General features: G+C 31.1%; 1 pseudogene; it reads right to left on the bottom strand.

Annotated features, from left to right (window-relative positions):
* Positions 1 to 6,452: 6,452 nt before the first annotated feature.
* On the bottom strand, positions 6,453 to 9,130 carry LOC112097815 (annotated as a pseudogene).
* Positions 9,131 to 9,765: the final 635 nt, after the last annotated feature.

Here is a 9,765-nt window from a genome sequence, read left to right as displayed (position 1 = left end):
CGATGTGAAACCAGAGTCGTACGAAGAGGCAGTTTGCTTTTGATAGAAGCCTAAAATTATTAAAATAATTCATGTTAATAATAGTTATAGGGAGTTTGTTACCTTTACATAATGAGATATCAAACATAAGACACTGGACAAGCGTATCATGTAGAAATCGGCACGTAGAGCTACTATAAATACAAGTTAACCTGTTGGAGCTAGTTGAATCCGGTTGAAAAAATGGTCAAAGTTAGAGTGATCCCTCTCATTGTCGACGCAGCCATGAACGACATGCATTTTGTGTTTTGCCTATAGCACAATAAATTACGGATGGTAAAATTCAGATTCGAATCCGAATGTAGGTGCATCTGGATCCGCATCCGAATGTGTTAAAATTTTATCCAACATATGATGTTTAATTTGTCAAAAAGTAGCAACGAATGGGAAACTGGCTGAATTGGTTTGTTTCGAATGATGGGCAACCTGAACAAATGGCTTGAGGACTGTTTGTGGAGGGTAAAAATTAAAAATCTAAGAGGGAATGCTCTAGGACCTATGAAAAGTGGGAAAAATTAAATTTTGAAGAGTGCTGGTTTAGGCCTCTAGGGATTATAAAGTTATAGAATCAATTAAAGTAAAATGGATTAAAATCTTTTTAATAGAATAAGATAGTAATTAGACTAACTATAATTTTTTAAATTCAATTCTTCGGAGTACATTAATACTTTTGATAGCAACAAATAGAATTCAAATTATTATTGAAATATAGTATCTTTTTTTTAGCTATATTGAATTTAGTTTCATTAGAAAAATATGTTATATTGTGAAGAGTTTACACTTAAGTGATAAAATTTGAAGTATAGCCACAGATTCAATTGAAATTGCTAGCAAATTCAATAATCAAAAAATAATATAACTAATAATCCAAAATCAATATAATTAAATTGGGACAGCTAAAACGTTGCTAGATTTTTTGTTATTGTATTTAATAATTCCAAAAAAGTTATAATATGAGACACTTACAATTAACATTAGGATATATTGGATTGTAAGCATTATGGATGCGTTTGGCACATTGTTTTGTACTATATTATTTTAGTTATATTGTATTGTATTAAGGTATATCACTGTTTGGTGTAATATGAACTCTATTATATAAAATAGTATCATATTATATTAATGTTAAAATTAAATTAATATTATTTTAAATTCATTAATATTTTAGGGTTTATTATTAATTTTTGAAATTAAGTATAAAATAGTTATTTTTATATATTAATTTTTATAATAAAAATGATTTAATAATAAAATATTACATAATTATGTTATTTATTAATAATATTATATTATATTATAATTTATTTCTATTTATTAGTTATTATAATATATGATAATAATGTCAAATATAATTGTTTAATTTAAATTTATGTTCAAATTTAGCGTGTTTGTAAATAATAAATGATTAAATAAAATTTATAAATTTATTTTTACTCAATATAACGATAATAAAACAATTCTATGTAATGAAAATAAAATAGCGTATTATTATTTTCTTATTAGATATTTCGATTTATTATATCTTATATTATTATTTAAATTATTATATTTATTTAAATATAAATAAAATTTAACAAATTCATAATTTATTAAATAATAAAAACTTAAATGATTATATTTAAAATATGAATATTATTTTAATGCAATACAACCTAAATTGCACCTTCCATGAACTTGTTTATACACATTTTATTGTATTAACTATATTTTTTAATAAACGCAATACAATCAGAAACTACATCCAAACATGGGTTACCATAAAACAATACTTTAATGCAATTATGAAAACTATGTTGTACGTCATGTAATACATGATATGAACAATGTAATCATTTGAGATTAATGAAACACTCTTATTTGATAGAAAATGATATCAATAGTGAAAATATATTAAATTTATCCCCGACCACTATAATACTATTAATAACAATTGCATTAACATTATCTAGTACATTAGACAAGTGCTGTCGTGTTGATGAGTATAAGTTGTTTAACGTTAATCACCTTTAACATATTATACCTAAATCCTTTAACTGGTAATAAAATTTAATATAATAATTAATTTTACTTAATACCTATTTCAATGTTTTATGTAATAGAAAATAATAAGTGTTAGGGGTCAATTTCGTAATAAAAGTGGTACTTATAATTGCAGGTAATAGACACTATATTTAATCGCATACATCACGAAATTGGGATAAAATTTTGGTAATTACCCTACTTGCTAACAGCTGATTTGTTTGTGTTGTTTTGGTGTTTTAAATTTTACCTTAAAATATCTCATGTTTTGAGCATGCAAAAACTAAATGGTTAATTAATTAATTAATTTTTTAAAATTGCTAAAGTCATCATGCCACACTGCTGACACAAGTCCAATCCATCATGGCTAAAATAATGATAAAAAATGACCGACAATCTTTTGGGTTGAATGACACAAGTCCAATCCATTATGGCGTACTTTTATTGATTAAGTAGTCAAGTCATAGGCTGTAATTTAAAATTTCAACATTTTCTGGCACGTGCAATGTATGTGAACAAATTCAACTCTTTTTCTTTTTCTTAATCCACAACCACTTGTTGACAAAATAAGTTTCAAAATTGTTAACATCTAAGCCCTAATAAACAAATAATAATTTTAAAATTCTGGATTTTTTTTCTCTGTCCCTCTTCTTGTCTCGTCACGTGCTCCACGTAAAATTTTTGTCCTAATAAATAATAAGTAGGGATGGCAATGGGGAGGGGAGGGGAGGGGACCGATCTCCCCGTACCCATCCCCGATATTTTGCGTATGTCCCCATCCCCTCCCCGTCCCCGTCAGAATTACTTGAGAGAATCCCCATCCCCTCCCCGAATAATAACAGGGGATCTCCGAGGGTCCCCGATCCCCGAATAACTAATACATTTTTTTTTATTTTGAGTTAATCATATTAAAATAAAAAATTCAAATAAAAATAAAGTTCGAAATATATCTTACATTAATATTTATTACAAAAGTCACATACATTAAATTAGTAAGTAACGCAACATGCAAGGGATACAAACTTATTTTACAAACTATCATGAACAAATTAATAGTCTAATACAAAATTGTTACAAATAAAATCGAATTTAGATTCAAAATTAACTTTTTCAATGGTGGCGTGGGCACTTTATAAATGTGAATTATTCCCTTTACAACACAATAGTTAAATCGGAGCAAATTAAAAGTAAATATTAGATTAGATTAGATTAGATATTAAAATTGTGATTCGTTGTGGACAATTATAACATCTAAAATTAAATAAAAAATAGATTTAAGTTTAAAATATTTAAAGAATATCAAAATTAAAAAAAAATGTTTGGCTAATAGAATCTACTCGGTCTTTTTAATGTCCTAAATAAAAATTTAGAACTTTAATTAGCTAATTAGGCCTAAAAGTTTAATAATATAAATATTTTGATATTTTTTATTTTTACCAATATTTATAATTTTATAATTTATTTACTAATAATTTTAAAAAATTAAAATTAAATTAAAAATTAAAATGGGGAAATGGGTAGGGGATGGGGATTCCACCTCATCCCCGTCCCCTCCCCGAATAAGAAATTGGGTAAAAAAATTTCCCCGTCCCCTCCCCGAATAAGAAATTGGGTATGAAATTATCCCCATACCCTCCCCGAATGGGGAAAATCCCCGAGGGTACCCGTCCCCGTGGGGATTTTTGCCATCCCTAATAATAAGATAGGTTTGTAGAAAATCAACCAATTAAATTTGCACAACCATAAAACATACTTTTTCAAGCTGATACAACATCAGAAAACATCATCAAACAACCATTAATTGAAGGATTTTGTTAAGTTATATTTTTGGTAACTTATATTTCAATTAAAACATGTAAAAATAATAATGTGAGTGGTGGGTTAAGTGAGTCTCTATGCAATTTTTATTTTATTTTAATTGAGATGTAAGTTCCAGAAAATGTAATTTAGGAAGACCCTTAATTTAATTGATTTGAGAAGAAAGAGTAGTTATTGAAGCGGATCAGCTGTGCATGCATGCATACATATAATATCTATTGAAATCATTAACTCCAATAAGCAAACTATACAGAGATCTCCTTTTGAGAGCTATCGATTTATTTGAGTAGAAGAAGAAAGCAAGAAGGAATTAGATAACCATAATTAGAGGGAAGTTAAATTAATAAACAAATAAATAAAAGAGACGAACGTGGAGAAGGGCTGAAGAAGAGAGGAAGGAAACAAAGACAATTATGTCTCGGAACTTGAAATCTTTAACTTGTTTGATTTTTAACGAACAAAAAGGACTCCAATTGTAATTAGCTAAATAATTTTTCTCCTTTCTTTTATCATGGGTAAATGGTTTTTTTCCTGTAACAAGGAGTTACTGGTGTAAGCAGATAATTAATGTGACTATAGTCGTTGACAAGATCAACAATATTACCTTTACAGATTCAATCTCAAGAGCTCGTATGTGTTTTATGAAATGAGAGAGAAATATTTTATATGTTGATCTTTTTCTTTTTTCTTTTTCTCCAATCAAATAGTATGTATATGATTGGATGTTATAATTTAATAACTTCTTATTATCACAGCGTTTCATGTTCTTTATTGAAGGTTGTAGAATGTTTTTATAATCAAGATGATTAGTGAATTTGGAGGAGAGTTAAAATGTCCTCTTTTCGGCTCCGTTTCATTTTGTAAAACTACAATATTACACTTTAATTTTCAATCATTTTGGCCCACGGGAAATGCCATGCTTAGGAACGACATGGGCCGTGTCGTGGCCTGGCACAACAAAGCATGAGCCTATTATAGGCCCACCTCCAATCTTTTGATTTTAAAATTTACTTTGTTTTCTAAATTTGTAAATTTACATTGATAAATCTATTATCTAAATTAATTTAAATTTAATTGAATGATTTGAATCTTCGTTAATAATTTCATTTTTAAAGAATATATAGAAATGCTACTCAATTAACTTAAAAATAACATTATTTGAGAGACAGTTGAAATCTAGGCATAACTCCGCTCATTAATAGGCAACCTTCTCAATACTTAGATTTTAGGTTTGAGTCTTAATACTTTATGCAGTATGCGTGTTTAACAAATAAAAATTTTAAAACATGACCCATGGTTCACGTTTGTTGTGCCATGGCTCATGTTGGGCATCAAATTTAGTTTTTGTGCTTGATATTGCCAGCCCAATGGCCATCTCTAACCATGGGTAAATAAATTTAATTTTGAACTAAAGGTAAGTATTAAGCATTACATAATTAAAACACAAGTAATATCCAATTTAAAATAAAATATAAAGTGAAGCGCTTTCTTAAATTCAAAGGAAGTAATATCTAATTTAAAATTATTTTCAAAAAATTTTACAAAGTTAGTTAGGGGCCGCACCCCAGCTAGTCCTATATATAGTGATTCCATTACTTAGATTGAAAAACAGAATTGAAAATTTTGGGGCCTAAACATCCATAGCTTTGCATTGACTAAGTTCATTTTTTAAGGTATAGATAAACACATACAATTAAGAATCGAGAAAAGCATACATTTTACTGATTTATTCATTCTATTTAATGCCTTGGAAGGTTAATTTATAGGTCTTTCAAAATACTGCTTTTGGATAAAAGATGGTTTTGATGGGAAGATTCTAGTTTTAAATGTTCGCTTTAACAAAATCTTTGTCGCCACAGAAATATTCTTACAAAGATATTGGAATGCTGGCGTGGGGGGTAACAAAAATACACATTAACTAGAAAATCTCAATTACGATGACTTACGCTGTTTGACAGTGATGAAATAATCTCCCCCCTCTCTCTTTAATTCCAGTACTTTATTCCAAAGTCCAAGGCCCCACAATTACGATGTGGGCTGGACCTTCCTACTTGCATGGGCCAATAAGCTCTTACTTTTTTAACTTTGTATTTATTAAAAACAAAATAATTTAAAAAAGGATGCAAAATCTCTCAAATATTAAAAAAAAAATCAAATTTTATTGTTCTCACACATTGCTTATAGTGCTATTTTCATTTTGCTAATAAATAAAAATTGTTTCCTTATGTTAATATCACTTAAAATTAATATCGAATGAGAAATAAAAACTTAAAATTAAAAAATAAAAAAGAGAGATATGCACAGAGCAATGAAATATAAACTTCATGTATGTTACCACCCTAATATAATACAAAGAGGAGCATGCAAGTACCCATAAACTATCAAACTTCTCTTTGGCGCCAAATCCTCTCTCTCCCTCCTAATCTAAGCCCAAAAGAGGAAAAACAAAAAATAAAAGAAGATATGCTTTGAACATAAAAATACCATAACAAAATCAAGCTAACTTAAACAAAAACACCATTAAATTAAAGCCCTAATAAACGAACAAATATATTTATAAAAAAAATCAAGTTTCCTCAAACCCAAAGATCTTGTTTCAATTTATTATTAGGGAAACCCTTTTGATCTCTTTCAAAATTCTCCAATGAAGAAGATGAAGATTGGTTAAATTCGGGGGAATGACGAGGCAATTCGAATAGTATTTGAACAACTTCTCTTATTGTTGGTCTCTCAATTCTATTTTCTTGAATGCTTAGCATTGCATTGAAGAGTAAGTGCATTGCTTCTTCTTTTGGTACCATTGTTAGCCTTGGATCAAGAATGCTTAAAAATTATTCTTTCCTCCCATTCATTGCTCATTTGCTCCATTATACACCATCGCCGAAGTCGCCTACCGGACAACATTCAGTGAGAAGTTCTAAAAAACAACTCCAATACTGTATACATCACTCTTGTGATCCACTCTCAATTTGTACGCGTGTTCTACAAAAATAAAATTAATAACACTTTCAATATTAATAATGTAATATTTAATTCAAAACACCATGCCTAAGATTTTATACTTTGAACAAATGTTAAATGTTAAAAAACACATCTAATTTTAGGTTTAGGATAGTCTAGTTTATGTAATAGAGAAAATTAAAAAGAAATTATTAAGAAAAAGAGAGACTATTAAAAAGAGGTTAAAAATATTTTGTACACGTAACATTACATAAGTCATTGGGTCTTTAATATTGTTTAAGGATAAAAAAGGGTTTAAGAATTGGTCCTTTTGGAATTTGGACATTTGGCTTTCACTTGATAGATGCATGCGTGCATAATGTCGGTTAGCTGTCACGACAATCAATGCACTGCCGTTTAAACAATAGTTTTAGACGACCAATGCCATTAGATTGTCCGATTGACCGCTCTGACCGTCAGATTTGTGGACCCCACAACATAAAATAAAGCGGTGATTTGTCCGAGTAAATCTTAAGTGGGTGTGATTACCTGTAAAATTCTATTTTTACCCTGTCTGTCTTTTGTTTCATAAATCACCAGTGAAATCTGGGGCTATCATTTTAGCAAAGATGGTTATTATCAAGTACTTTTCGTACTATACCATTGTACATTATACCACTCTGTGAACGTCGATTTAGTCATGGGAAACTAGTGCTAGGAATCAGTGGTCATAAATCACGAAAAAAATGGAAGATAGAAAAACAAATCCTTTCTAGTTAGTTATCTTGATCTCAAATTGCGTTTTAACAATTTTTCTAAGATCATTGTAATCGTTAAATCTACCGTGTTTGTAACTAACAGGTATGATCATTTGATAGGCTCTGTTTGAATTCCCTTCCCCCTAATCCTTTAATAAACTGATCTCATGACAATCTAACGGCAGAGAAAATATCATGATTCACAATTTTGACATCTTCATACACAAATTTAACTAACTTAACTAACCAAGTAACTACCAGTCAACCTCATAACAACTCACACCAAAAAAAAAAAAAAAAAATTAAGCATGTTAAAAACAAAATTATAGGTGATGACCTTTTTGAAATCAATTGTAAGATATAATAACCAAATTTTTTGTTATAATTTATCATTTTTGTTAATTTTTCGTTGATTTATTGAAATTTAAAATTGCAACACAACAACAACAATAATAATAATAATTAATGTTGATGTTGAAATCTGCTCGCCCTTTACCCGACCAGATCTTTTCACCAACGTTTATGTAGTCAATAGTGTGGATGTCAATTTCTTCTTGCTTCAACGATCGCTCTAGTCACTGAAGTTGGAATTATCCTTCCTTCTCTCACTAAGCCTGCGTTCACAAAAGTGGATCAGAGACGCCGGTGGTTTTACCGGCGTAAACCCTCCGATGCCTAAGTTAGTACAAGGTATTTACGGGAAAATGATGCAATTAAGATTCGATAAGTTGCTTATAATTGGCTCACTGTTTGTACTGAAAATGGTCTGGTTTTAATGTGGCAGAGTTTTCCCTTCTCTCTATTTTTATGTCCCCTTTCTTCATGGGTTCCTCCCTCTTTTATAGCCGCTGTCCCACGTTTCCGTTTATTCTTTATCCCCCTTATCTCGGGTAGTGGCAGCCCCTCATGGGACTCCAACTGCTATATTGGGGGTAAACGTGGAACACCGTGTCTCCCCCAACGGTTCTGGGCATAGCGCAACTGTCGTGATTTTGTGAGATCGTGTTCCCGCTTTTTGGGGAATGGATATCTGCTCGGTACTTGTCTCTGCTCGGTACCTTCCTCTGGCTGATACTCATCTCTGGTTGGCCCTTGTTCGTAGAAGACTCATTATCGGTGTTCTGCTCGTACCATTTGGCTGAGGTGATCCAACAGCAAGAAAGTGAAATGTACATACCTGGTGCATACGACCCTGCAATTGCTGACATACATTCCGATGCACCGCCGTCGATCAAGAATTTGGCGAGGCCGAAGTCGGTGACGTGAGCTTCAAAGGTTGAATTTAGCAAAATGTTGTTTGATTTCATATCTCTACAAGCAATCAAAGGTGAGAAATCATGGTGAATGTAGCATAGGCCTTTAACTGCTTCAATGGCGATTTTGTACCTCAAATTCCACCCAAAAAGCGCCCCCCTTTTGCCATGCAATGCTTCCCTCAAGCTCTCATTTCCCTTGCAGTCATAAACAAGCAGATTGGTTTCTTTGTTTGAGTAAAATGCTAGTAACCTGACAATGTTCCTGTGCCTGATGTTGCCTAGTGTTTGCTCTGAAGCCATGATCATGGCTGTGTGTGCCGAAATCGAGCAGTTTTTTCACAGCATTTTCGAAGTTTGGCTGACAAATGTGGTTGTCGTCGTCTGCTCCACTTTTTATTCCGCTTACATGTTGCTTAGATCAGAGTCGACAAGACATCCAAAGCTCATTACACAAACCGACAAAGCAATACTTTCTCTTGAACCTAATTTTAGGCTCACACTTCAACAACATACATGATACGTGTCCAGATAACAAGCAACGGCCAACAAAGCTTCCCACGTACTTGGATCACGCAGGGACCTAGTTTTGACATGTGATCCACTAACTACACGTGCAATATTACCCATCTTTTCCATTAATTATGTATTCCATGCACTATTGCTCTGCGTATTTTGTGTTGTTCATAAGTAGTTAGTGATGTGTTGTTCATAAGTAGTTAGTAATGTGAATCGTGTGCTATTATTGGCTTCTAAGAAGCCTAATAGATGTTTGAATAATGTGCCGAAAGAACTATTTTCCCCAAAGCTATTCTCTCCTTTAAAATTCTTTTCTTCCTTTAGTTGTTGCTATGTCAGTTCATGCCGTTAGGGCCTTATATATAATTGAAATGCGAGCAAATCTTTATTAATAAAAAATAAGGGTTCCTCTATGATTT

The sequence above is a fragment of the Citrus clementina genome, unplaced genomic scaffold (genome assembly GCF_000493195.1).
Source record: "Citrus clementina cultivar Clemenules unplaced genomic scaffold, Citrus_clementina_v1.0 scaffold_5, whole genome shotgun sequence".
Taxonomy (NCBI): domain Eukaryota; kingdom Viridiplantae; phylum Streptophyta; class Magnoliopsida; order Sapindales; family Rutaceae; genus Citrus; species Citrus x clementina.
The sequence above is the reverse complement of the archived record's forward strand: the minus strand, read 5'-3'. Positions and strand labels throughout refer to the sequence as shown.